Consider the following 13372-nt stretch of genomic DNA (forward strand, 5'->3'; position numbering starts at 1 on the left):
AGTTTAAGTATCGACTAAATATTGTAATTCATGGTAGAAGAGATCTAGTCATGTCACACCCAACATTAACTATACTCAATGCCTAAGAATGACAATAATGCTCTCCAAATTGGTGCTTGAATGAGAAGTGATGACTCAACAATAAAAGTAAAGGATAAAAGTAAATAGATAGGACCTTCGCAGAGGGAAGCATGGATTTGCAGAGGTGCCAGAGCTCGAAGCTTAAAACAAAGATGAATACATTTTGAGAGGTATGGTTTTCCTGTCAACGTCACGACCAAGGATTTTCAATATCTTCCATGCTAAACACATTATCAGCGGTTCCCAAGAGGAAAGGTAAAGTTTACTCCCCCTCAACCATACAAACACAAGCCATCAACTTTCCGGAGGAGTTTGTTTCATTATATTTTTTGTTTTGATTATAGGACTGGGCATCCCAAATACCAGCCTCTCCTGTGCAATGACAAGTGAATAAACACTCATCGTGAGAATAACCCGCTTAGCATGGAAGATACTAACCACCCCCTGCACTACAAAAAAAATACACTTCCGTGATGATACGTGTTTGTCATAGTAGGTCGCGTTTTTTGTCATGCATGTACATCCATGACAAATTTATGACAGAATCAAGATAGTCATACCTGTGTTGTCGTAGAAGTGTTCCATGACATTACCAAAATTATCATCACGGAAGTGTCCACTTCCATGACGATAAATCGCGCGTCACAGAAGTGCTTTCGTCAAGGGTGACCGACACATGGCATCCACCATAACGGAACGCCGTTAAGCTATCGGGTCGGGTTTTGGATCCGATAACCCGTTAACAGCCCCGACCAATGGGGATTTTCCACGTGTAAAATCATCATTGGCTGGAGGAAACACGTGTCGGCTCATCGTTGGGACAGATGTCATCCACTCATTGGACAGAAGGCGCCTATGATACGTCGACACATGGCACGGCCCAATAGAGGCCCATTCCTGTGAAAAGGCCGGCCCGTTTGACTTGGTCAATAGGTGGCGGGCCGGCCCATGGAAAGCCTGTTAACGGCCTGTTCGCATATAGCCCATTTACAGCCCGCTAACCCAAGGCCCGTTACGCCCTATCCGAATTAGGCCCAGTTGCGTCATCTGGGCCATCCAATATGATTCCAGCCCATTTTCACTTCTGGCCCATGTATGGCCCATGACGTCTTTCGGCCCATATGAGGCCCTATGTAACTCTTGGCCTATTAATGGCCCGTGGTGAAACTGGCCCGTAATGAACAGTGTATCACTTTACACCCATTAACGGCCCATGGTGAAACTGGCCCGTAATGAACAGTGTATCACTTTATACCCATTAACGACCCATTATTCCGTTGGGCTGTTTCCAGCCCATGTTATCTTTCGGCCTTCTCAGAGCCCATTTATTCTTGGGCTCATTTCCAGCATTCGTTTACTTACGGCCTGTTACTGTCATTTTATGCTTGTGGACCAAATTCAGCCCGTGGTTACAGTTGGCTCGTTTGTGGTCCGTTAATACGTTGGGCCGTTTTCATAGCGTCATCAAATACGGCCTATTAACGATGGCCCGTTATGGTCGGCCCATGAATGGACGATTCCAACTCTAGCCCGTTTACGGCCATAATGCGGCCTGTTATTGGCCCATGTTTGGCCAATCGATCATACGGCCCGTATAAGGCCCATTGATGATACGGCCCGTAGAAGGCCCATTGTTTCTACGGCCCGTAGAAGGCCCATTGTTTCTACGGCCCGTAGAAGGCCTACTGTTTCTACGGCCCGTAGAAGGCCCACTGTTTCTACGGCCCATAGGAGGCCCGGTGTCACTACAGTAAATATTAGCCCATGGTTATTGTGGCCTAGTTTTAAAAAATAGGTTATTGCAGCCACTAGCAAACCGCGGAAAAAGAACTGCACTGACTACAAGCAAACAAATAAACAAGACAACAAGGAAATAAATAAGCAAGCAACTTATGCTAGGCTATCACGGCTATTACACATATTACATCCACTTGGCATCAAAGTTCGCCACCAGTGATCATAAAGCGCAACAAAGAAGCAGATTACAAAAACTGGGCACCATTCCAGCGTAACAAAATAATACAGAACCGAGACCACTTCCAAGACAGTTCAAGAAAGGTTAGCCTTGCGGGGGAACTGCTGCGCAAGCTGCTGAGCAAGGCTATGAGACCGGCCTAGCATGTCGGTCATGGCTTCCAGGTGTAGCTGTTTAGCGATGAGGTTCTCATTGGTGTTCTCCGCAATCTTTCTTAGAGATAGGACTTCAAGTCGAAGTTGAGTTGCAGAATGCCTTTCTGCTAGAACTTGGGACTGAAGAAGTCGAACTCATTCAGACAACGAATTCTGTGAACTTGTCTGACTGTTAGTCTCAAGTAACTTGAACACTGCATCAAGACAAGACTTTGGGGTTGTCTCGCTATCTTCAAGATGTTTTGCCTTCTTTGCTGCAATATATGTTGGGTTTGTCTCACAGCCTTCAGCAGACTTGTGCATGCCATCAGGCATATCACCCTGAAACAAAGCAGAGAGATGACAGGTTTTGCACGTGTATAAACAAAGATGATAACTGTTCTATCAATTCCATCCAATTTCAAATTAGAAAATAAAGAGTAAGTTCAAAATATCAATAGCATAATTTGGCATTGTTCATAATGCGGGGAGCTTCACCACACTACTGGATTACCATGTCAACATAACAAGCATAGATGAAGGGCAAACAAAATCATTGTATCTATTTTGGATAATGTGCATGGCATGTTGTTCATATCATCAGCCACATCAGTAAGATAAAACAGGAGATGACAAGGTGCAAACGTGGGCTGCTTCACCACACATTGGATTATAGATCCACAAAAACAAGCATACATATAGGGAGTATTAAGTAATGTGCATGCTATGAATAAGGAATTTGGTTTTACAAGTAAAACTTAGAACTTACGGTTCTTACGAACATGCATTTTGGTAGAAACAGCAAACTAAACAGCAGTAAACAATAGGGAGTATGAGCTAATTAAACGGGTTGAGGATAAAGGCTTTAGAAGGACTGACTTACATTAACAGTTAACACCGGCTTTATAATGCCCTTCTCCATGTCATGGGAAGGATAACTCAAGAATTTCAGCACAGAATCTTCTTCATAAGCATTGCCTGTACTCTACATTTTGTAGAGAGTAATTATAGATATGATAATAGTGGAAGGGATAGAGGATAATGAAGATAAGATGGAGATTGATGCTACATAATCAACTACCAATCCCTGAAGTACAAGCGTTACAGGACAAAATGTACTCACAAGAGCAATGGGCTACACTTCTGCACTGGCATTGTCTGTGTATTCTACTTGTTGGTAAGATTAAATATAGATCTGATCTTTTTTAGTAAATGGTGGGCGAGGGAGATAAGATGCAGAATGCTACAAAATGAACCAATCCCTCTTCCCATAATACAAGAGTGTTTTGAACACTGGTGTACTATACAAAATGTTCTTATATTATGGGACGGAGGGAGTAGCTGTTAATGTAAGTACAGTGATAGACCACGTTCAGTCCTTACAAGAGGACTGTAGAGCTAAACCTCTTCAAAAGCATTGGGTTGATTCTAAATTTATGTAAGAGTCCATACGGATCTTATAATGTCCACCAAATGGACGATTACGAGGCTAACATGTGCAGTGATGCTACATAATCAAACAGCTATGAAAGTAAGTATGGTCATACAGGGCAAGAGGTACTCACAAGAGCAATGCAGTGTGCAGTATAGTTGTGAGATTCTGTGGTCCCTTGAGAACGAATGTTCTTCTGCTAATAGTTTTCGTACAAGTGAGACATTAAGGCAAATGCAGAAATGTAGTTCAAATTGTGATGTGATATCATAGACAGTACCTTACGCTGCAGTCGAGACCAATGTGTAACAAGATTATTCCAGTCACCGTCGGATAAATGTAGCACCGGAGACTTTACAGAAATTTCGTTCAGAGGCTTGCCATCGAAGTGCGCTTGCCTCAGGTAGGAACGATACTTCATCAACGAGTGCTTGAAAAGCGCAACCAACCCTTGCTCGTCATCACAATCCAGTTTGCTCCTCGCCTATTTAAAAGAATGAAATCTTGTGTCTTCTGTCAGTAGAAACATATGCAGTAATGACCATGAATAACATTAGTACATTAGTTACGCGTAAGTTGCGGAGGAAGACTGGAAATTGTTCTGTGTCTGCGGTATAATCTTTCCATGAAGGAAAGATGCGCAGAAAGTTCCTGACAACAACATAGCTTCGTCTTCTAAACTGGGAAGAAATGGAACAGGGGTCCTATTTGCTGCAATTGGGGCTCTCTCTGGTTCGAAAAGGGATTTGGCAACTGGATTTGGTGTATTCTTTGCTGGAATGGGGGTTTTGCGTCGTACAGTTGGTGCTATGTCAACTAGCATAATCATACTGTTTGCTGCAGTTGGGGTCTGCTGAGTTGGGGCATCAGAAATGACCAGTGTAGTAGGGCTAGAGTCTGCTAGAGTTGGGGTATTTTGTGGGCCAGGTGATATTGCAACTACACCTAATGGGCTATTTGATTTATCAGGTGCCACTACCTTTTCCAAATACTTTGCTTGTGCTCCTCCACGATCAGCAATCGCCCTCTTCCTTTTGAACGTCTGATACAAAAGAACAGCATTTGAATGGATAAATATGGTATGATGACAGATGGAATATGTACTGAAAATGGATAGGCAGGGCGTATTCACATACACGATGTGTAAACTAAGCTAATGGCAGTTCAACAAAGTAGAAGCAATGTAAAGCATCAGTTGCAAGATATGTGCGAGCAATGTAACCTTGGAAAGTTAGAGCAAGTACCTTGATGGGTGAATAAGATAGGGCATCTTCCTCTGACTCCTCCACTAGGGAGCTACATTGACTTAGGTCTCCCTCTAGCTCAGAATCACTGTTAGGATCATATTCTGAACATGAATCTGTAGGTGGAGAGCGTTTGCATTGCATTGCATCCAGACTTGATTTCAGTCCCTTAATGCCAAGTTTGACAGCCATGGCATAGTTCTACTTTATTCTTTTCATGCGCGCAAGCTCATAATCATTATGATGCTGTTCAGAATCTGAGATTCATGAAAACATAAAAAGTAGTCAGATTATCTATGGAATGCATTGCGGATTCAACTCGGAGAGTGTCTCCCTATAAACCCCTGCATATGCAAAGTTCACCTCCCCAACTGTGCTGACCAGACCACACACAGAAATACAAACCCCTTATGTCTCTATAACAGGCAGGCACACATTTCAAAACTGAAGTAGGAACATTAGAATCATATGAAATTCGTATTTGAACAAATAAACTAAGCAATTATGAGTGGCGTAATGTTTAGCTTCAAGGGTGGATTGTTGGTAGTGCGACACAAAGCAAGTAGGCAGATTGTATTCCATGTAAAAGATCGAAACCTATGTAAAAGCTGGAAATGACACTTTCTTTCTATACAATGCAGTGTTTTTTACCCACACATGATGGAAGAGATCACATAGAGAAATACTATTCACTCATGTCTACGGTTCCAGTATTTAGAAACAGGGTGGTCCACCCTAAAAGAATATTGACAACAAATATGACAAGGCAAGCATAGATGTAGTGAATCAATCATTTACTTGTGAGCTTACTAGGACAAGTATGTAGAATTGTAACTGCAGTAAGAGACCGTCCAAAATCTGAATGAAGAAGTTTGTCTAGCACTTCTTGTTTGCAACTAATCGACGTGAATAATTGGATATTATATCGATGAGTATGAAAGATAAGTAAAATTGTCAACAAACCTGGCTTGCAGTAGTAATCTGGGTCAATGTCACTACGACCAACAATCCAAAATGACTAGTTTCTGTTCCGAGGGCCGGAATTTTGAAAACCCTGTGAACTTTAGAGGTACTAAAGATTACCGAAATACATCTAAACCATTAAGTGTAGGTAGCACTGAGCACACAACAAACCCTAATGACAGTCCTGCCTAATGAGTAATGAATCAATTAGAAAATGGGTGATGAGGAGTGGCTGCTGAGTGTTGAGGATGTATCTCAGGATAAATCGGGTTGGCTTGGTGGGTGCTGCACGCCTGAGCCCTGAACGGACTTGGAAGGTAGGCACGGCGGCGCGCCCGGGCAGCGGTGATGCTGTTGGGCAAGCGGCTCCTGGCCTCCTGTTAGTCCGGCGTCTCCTCCTAGAGTCATGTCGTCCGGGGACGGCAATTCGCCGGCGAGGCAGGCGGCTGGGGGCGAGTAGAGATCGGAAGCGCGCAGCAGAACAGAGGGGAATCGGGGCCTGGGACGACCCAAAATCCCAGGGTGGGCCGGCCCACCGTGGGCAGCCTGTAGAGATACACACCCGAGCGGCAAACATGCATTTTCGAAACTAATTTAGGAACATTTAGCTGACCAATTAAACAACTCTGTTTTAATAATATCAGATTCGCATTTGAACAACTAAGCTTGTTTAGCTTGATGGGTGGAGGAGTGTTATTATGACACGAAGCACGTATTCTGATCGTATAGTGATCATAAAAGGGGGAAACTCTAAGCATATTTTTTTTAGCAAAAGAGGGTTTCCCCTCCGATTTCTATTAAAGAAACCACCACGGAACCAACATGATCAATTAAACCCTAAGCATGATCAATTAAACCGTATTATGGCTGTGCCATGGCAGATTTGAAGCTGCAAACCAGAGAAATGATATTTAGCATCCATTGTTTGCTTCGAACTAAGAACTAAATTCTAAGAGCTGAAAAGAAAGTAGAGTAACCAAGTTAAGATCTATTTTCTGGTTGAGATCAAAAAGTTGAGGAGATATGAAGTACCACCTCTCTTGCGGCGCCGTGTAGGCATCGGGGGTGCGATGGCTGTCGGTGGCGTTGAAGCAGATCTGCGACGGTAGACGGGTGCATCGGAGGATAAGTCCCGTTGCGGTGGAAGAGAAGGTTGTGTGAGCGGCCCCGGCAAAGAGGACGTTGGCGCCGATGAAGCGAGAGGACGCGATGCAAGGCTAATGGTCCGTCGCCGTGGATGAGAAACGTCCATCCCTAGCAGTGGACGACGCGGTCTTGGTAGGCGCTCCGGCATGGTGGAGGACGGTGGCGATGGATGTGGTGGAGGACGGCGGCGATGGATGGGGTGGCGGACGGAGGCTGGTGTGGGGATGGGGTGTTCTAGCGCGGACGGTGTATGAATGGGAAAATGGAGGGAGAGGTACAGGGAACCATGTTTTTGGGACGCGCCTATCTGAAATATGGGAAAGTTACGAACTTAGCCCCCATTTAAAATTTGTACGTCTCGTCGGTTGGGGATAGGACGGTAATCTCGCATCTCACCAATATTTGCCCAGAGCGATTTTGGGCGAGGAGAGGGTGGTTGGCGCACACGGTGTATGAACGGGGCTGACAGGTAGGGCGGTTGTGTCACGTCTGAGTGAAGTTACAAACCTGCCCCTATTGAAAATATTTGCCTACATCGATTTCGGTCGAGTCAAGTTTGTTTTGCCGCCCACCGTGTATGAATGGGGAATGGAGGGAGAAACAGAGGTCTTTCAGACGAGCTTGAATCAAATGAGTTTTGCCGCCCATGTTTGACGCCCACCGTGTCGGAATGGGCTCAGAGGCGGTCGTGTCACGTCTAATTGAAGTTACTAACCTACCCCTATTTAGAGCAGTGGAAATCGGGCCGATGGATTGTCCGTGTAATGGGTAGACAGTAATTTCCATCTCCCAAACACTTGGCTTCGGGAAGCCGACGTGGGAGTGGACATTTTGCTGCTTCTTTCGAATTTTGGGACAATAAGCATCCACGTTTACCCTGGCAACTAAATTCGAATCCATTTTGTATTCCTATATGAATCTTTATAAATCATTCTATGTGTTTTTATATATCTTCAAAAGGACAACAAAGATGTATTCCACTGTCATATATGAATATGGTATACAAATGCCGATACTCAAATTTAGAAACTAGAATCTAGTTTAAGGTGAATTCGAATATTTGGAACACTTCATGTCCAACTCAAATGTCACACGCAGCATAATGTGTACTCCCATTTAGATATGTACACAAGCGATGTATCAAGATTCAAATACCGAGTCAATCAACCAAGAATGTACATAACTAACAGACATATAAACACTTATAGAGTATATGGATCAATAATATCAACTAACATACATAAGCCAGGCCGCTGTACTTTTTTTTGGCTACAACAGCATCCTTTTTTCAGCCACCATCTTGTCCCTTTCCAATGCGTGCCACTTATGGTCCATCTATACTACTACTATTGCTGAATGCACATTCAGCCTGATTGGCATATTTGTAGGTCTGGCACAACAATCCAAATGAAATGTCTCAGAGTCTTATCAATTGATACAGACTTGTGATCAAATAAAATTACAAACCAAAAAACAAAAAAAATTATTACATGATCTCTAAAACAAATGGTTTGATTGATTACATGAACAGACAACACAAAGGTTATTCAACTATGGAAAGAACATTTCACCTATGATTTACCAAGTAGGAATTTAATTTCCTTTTTTCCTTCAGGACCTTAACAATCTGGTCAGTCTCAGCTTGCTTCGTTTTGAAATCCACCAAATATTTAATGGTTGTCTTGAGTACTGCTTGTGATTGTGCTGTTTGCTTCCTCAACATGTCAACTTCATCTCTAAGTGCAGAAGCAGAATCTCTTTCTACCACTAGTTTAGCCTCTAGAGCATCAGCAGTTGGCAATTCATAATGCACGATTGGGCCGGTGCCACTGCTGTCGGCTGATGCAACGTCCATGGGGACCTTGCTCTTTGATCTTGGGCTAATCTGTTTTGCCATTAAAGTTTCGATTGGATTCAGAAAAAGTTGAAGTTAGCAAAACATCTCAACTGGGAGTTATAACAGCAAACCAGTTAAACAAACAAGGAATTAAAGAGTTTCAATTGGATGCTGAAAAGTAGTTATTAACATCATTGTAACCCGCTGTTGCAGCAGCAAAGCAGTTAAGCAAACAAGTAGATATTTAAGTTAAGGCAAACAGGTAATTCTTAACAGTAAGTATCAAACACATAGATAGACGCAGTCTACAATATGATTAACAGGTTGTGCCATTATGTAATGGGATAATTGATTTTATACCCCTAGTTGGGTCACACTCGGCAGGTTTGCCCCTAGTTCTCAAAAACCCTCGGTCTTGCCCAAGTGCGGTTGGTTCTCTTGTGCTTTTGCCCTTCCGTCTCAATTCCGTCTAGTCAAAGGTGTTTGACTGTTAGAGGGATATTTCTCTAGACTATTTTTCCCCTCCTTATAACTCCAGTAAAAATATGAAGAGAAAAAACATGACATTTACAAGTGGGTCCCAACCACATTGAAAAGAAAAAATACCAAATAGAAAATTAGTCTCTCTCTCCTCTCTTACTCTCTCTGTTGCTAGGCAAACAACAACAGCGATGACAAGCAATTGCCGTCGAAAAGTCGGGGCAGGCCGGCGAGTTGGTGGGCTGGGACAGGAGCGCGAGGAGGCGTCAGGCGAGGTTAACTGCAAGGGGCGGCGACGGATGCAGGAGAGGACCGAATCAGCACGGGGCATGCGGGCGCGGTGGAGAGACGGGCGGATCCCGCCGCGGGAGGCTCGGGATGGACCGGATACGACCGAGATGGAGGTCGGGGAGGCGCTGGCGACCGGCGGTGAGGTAGATGGCAGTTGTTTTCGTCCCGGGGCTCAAGGCGCCATGGCCATGGTGGCTTGAACCTGCGGGAGAACGGCAGCGCACTCAGACAGGAAGAAACAGAGGGGGAGGAAGGAGAAGGGCGACGCGGTCCTGCTGCTTTTCTCCGGTGGTGGTCCAGAGGTGGGGTGGCCTGGGCAGGTGCCAGATCGACCGGCGCAGCGTGCATCCTCTGCTGGTGGCGGTGCTATCTGGAGGGAGCGAGGGATTGGCGCTGGCGGCGACGTTGTTAGCAGCGCCGTGGCAGCCATCCGTATTGGACTGCGGCGCTTAGTGGCCGCGTTGGGCATGGCGGGGCCGGACACTCCCCCGACGTACCGGGCGTGAGCGGGGAACGGGGCGGTGCCGGATGTCAACGGTGACGAATTTCGGCAGGCGAGGTAGGATGGTCGGGGTCACGCAGATCCGGTGGTGGGGTCGACAGATCTGGCACGGCTGCTCGCGGTGGCGCTCAAAACGGACGGTGGCTGAGAACTACCAGGGCGGCGACGACCTCCTGTTTCTTGCAGAGAGGGAGAGGGGAGGCGGGCACGCAGAGAGAGAGAGAGGACGCATAAAGAGAGGAAGGGTAAAATGGTCCAGAAAAATGTCTAACTAACGGTCAAACGCCTTTGACCGGACGAAACTAGGACGGAAGGGCAAAAATATAAGAGGAACAAACGCACTTGGGCAAGACCAAGGGTTTTTTGAAATTAGGGGCAAAACTGCCGAGTGGGACACAACTAAGGGCACCAAATTAATTATCCCTTATGTAATCAGTAGCAAACTAAATTAAGCCAAGCAACGTAATTGAACAATTTTGCAATAAGTGGCTAACTAAAATTCCGAGAAGCAGGTAACTGAACTTACGCTAGTTCTTTGTACAGGCACACTGCAACTTCTTTTTCGCTTACAAGGTTGTACGAAGGAGTCCATGGCATTAATTGCTTGGATACGCAGTCCCAATACTTCTTTCTTCCCACACTGCATGGGTAAGTCGAATGGTTAATCTGGTAAGATGGTGCGTCCTTGATATGTTATATGAGGACGTGTAGTCAGACTAGTTGTAGCCAAACACATCACACTGGCTTTTTCTGTATATTTCATGTGATTACTTTTGGCATATCGAGATCTAAGCAATCTACAATAGGATGAAAAGACTGGCATCCTTCACATTATTGGCGAACTCATTTCATAGAAACAAGCAATCCAACCATTCTGTGGGTAAATCAAAAGTGCCACTGGAATATTTTTCACTATCCAATCATACACGCTAAAAGGGGCGACGCCACCATAGGGGCTGGCATGGGCGGCCACCTCAGGTGGCTGGAAAGTGTGCACCTAGTTTGAGTCGTCCAGGTTGGCCCACGCTAGTTTTGTTCGTCCCAACGCACGAGCAGGCAATGTAAAAAATGAAGAAAAATGTTTCAATTTGGATGGGCCAATAACATAAGTGCAAGGCAGGCCCTATAGCAAGCTCGCGGCCCAAACGAGCGCCTCCCATATCGATCGACAGCAGGAAAAATCCCAATTCATTCGCTCCAGCCTCTAGTCTGGTTCGCTCCTAACCTAGCCGCCGCTGGACAGACCGACACAGCACTTCCTCGCGCCCTCATTGGAGGGCGGCCGCCGGGCTTCAAGCGAACGGAAGGACAAGAAGATGAAGATCCAACCCTGGGTGTAGCCTGCGTGGGAGGCAGCGGCGGCAGCACGGGCATGGCATCGAGCTTGCGCAAATGGACAGTCGCAGCTTGCAAGAGTAGCATGCGCAACGAGCAGGTAGATCACATCCCTGATTATATCTAATTCAACTCTTCAATTTCTGGCCAATAGTTAAACCTGACGGTGTTGTAAAACTGCTTGTATGTAGGGAATCTATGAGAAAATGAAACCAATTTCTACTTATTTTATAACTCCCTCAATCAATACTGAACTGACTGAATCTGATGTATCTAATCAAGTTTCCGGTACAAACATACAAGCTCATGTTGTTCTTGAGCCTGAAGTGTCTAATGAACAGACTGCTAATGAAGGATTTGATGCAAACATTTTACATGCTCCTGGTGATGAACATATAGTGTCTAATGAGGGATCTAATGCAAGCATTTTGCAAGCTCATTGAAGGATTTAGTGTCTAATGATGATCTACTATGTTGAGAGAGACAGAGATTTGTAGGCATTGATGACAAGCAAATTATAGTGCATTTTCATAGCTTGAGGAAACGTTGAGGCCATCTACCAGAAAGTCCCCGTATCATGACAACATAGCATAAATACTTTTCTAATCTGTTGTTTGAAACTATTGCCATACTTGTGCAGGATAGATATATTGATATGCAGTTTGCGCACTGGTTATATGTGCAATTACACTTCGATATTTTCAGCCAGAGAACGAATAATTCAAGCAGGTACAGACCATGTTTGTAGTCCTTGTACACCATGTTGCATTTTGTGTTTTTTGGTGCTTGCATCATTTAGTGTTTATAATCTGAACTACTTTGGATCATTAGCTGGTTTTCAAAGTGCATGTAGCTTCACATTTCTCAAGTTATGTTGATTTCCGGAGTGCAAGTGCCTTTGTATTTTTTAAGTTAAATGTTCGCCCCTGGTAACTTGAATTCGTGGATCAGCCACTGCACACAAATCATACACGAATGCCAGTATGAATTAAATGAAATGCAGGGACTTACGCTAGCTCGTTGTACAGGCTCACTGTAGCTCTGCTTGCGCTTGGGATGTTCCATGTACAAGTCCATGTTACCACTTGCATGGATGTGCAGGCCTTGTGCTCCTTGCATCCCCCTCTGCATTTTTGACACGGCGAATGGTTGATCAAATAAGAGGAATCGACCTTGATGTTGTGCCGGAGGACATATACTTACAAGGTTATACGGGTGTGCAGGATGTGTACCAGATCCCGTAGCACCGTCATGCTTCGCTAAAAAATGGATTTGCTTGTTTCAGATGATATCTCCAGAAGAAATAAGAGTTAAAGTCAGAGTTGCATAGGCGTGTAAGCTAAGAGAGTAGTGAAAGGATATCCAAACATCATCGGAACAGTGCACAAGGGAGTGATGTGTGGATACCTAGTTCAGGCCGGCGTTTGGGCATGCTCGCCTAGCTAGAGTGCGGGTCACTTCAGAGCCGTTGAGGGTGATGCGCTGGCGTTGGCTGGCCGTGCACGGATGCAGATCTTGAGTGGCAGCAGAGCGCTACGATGCGATGGACGAGACCGTTGGTGAAGGCCCAACGGCCTCGGGGGGCGGAGGTGCGACGATGTGCTCGGTGAAGTAGCCCCGGTGAGCTGGGAGACGGCGTCGGTGAAGCGCACATGATGTGTCTGTGAGGCACGTCGGTTGCGGCGGCCGACGTTGTCGGTGGACCACCTGGTGCGGTGGACGAGGGCGTAGATGAGGTAGCTCCGGTGCGGTGGTGAAGCGCGACCATCATCTTCGTCGTCATCGTCCGGCACAGAGGTGGGGAAAGAGACGAGACGAGGGGCGATTCAAGGGTTGGCGGCGGATTAGGGATTTAAGCAATCTGGGCGCGGAAGGGGACGGTGGAGAAGAGAGATTTTGCAGGGCTGGAATTGGGGCTGCCGGATATTTCAATCCGAAACGTGGAAGCGCGA

Source organism: Triticum aestivum, chromosome 7D (assembly GCF_018294505.1).
Source record: "Triticum aestivum cultivar Chinese Spring chromosome 7D, IWGSC CS RefSeq v2.1, whole genome shotgun sequence".
In the NCBI taxonomy this organism is placed as follows: Eukaryota; Viridiplantae; Streptophyta; class Magnoliopsida; order Poales; family Poaceae; genus Triticum; species Triticum aestivum.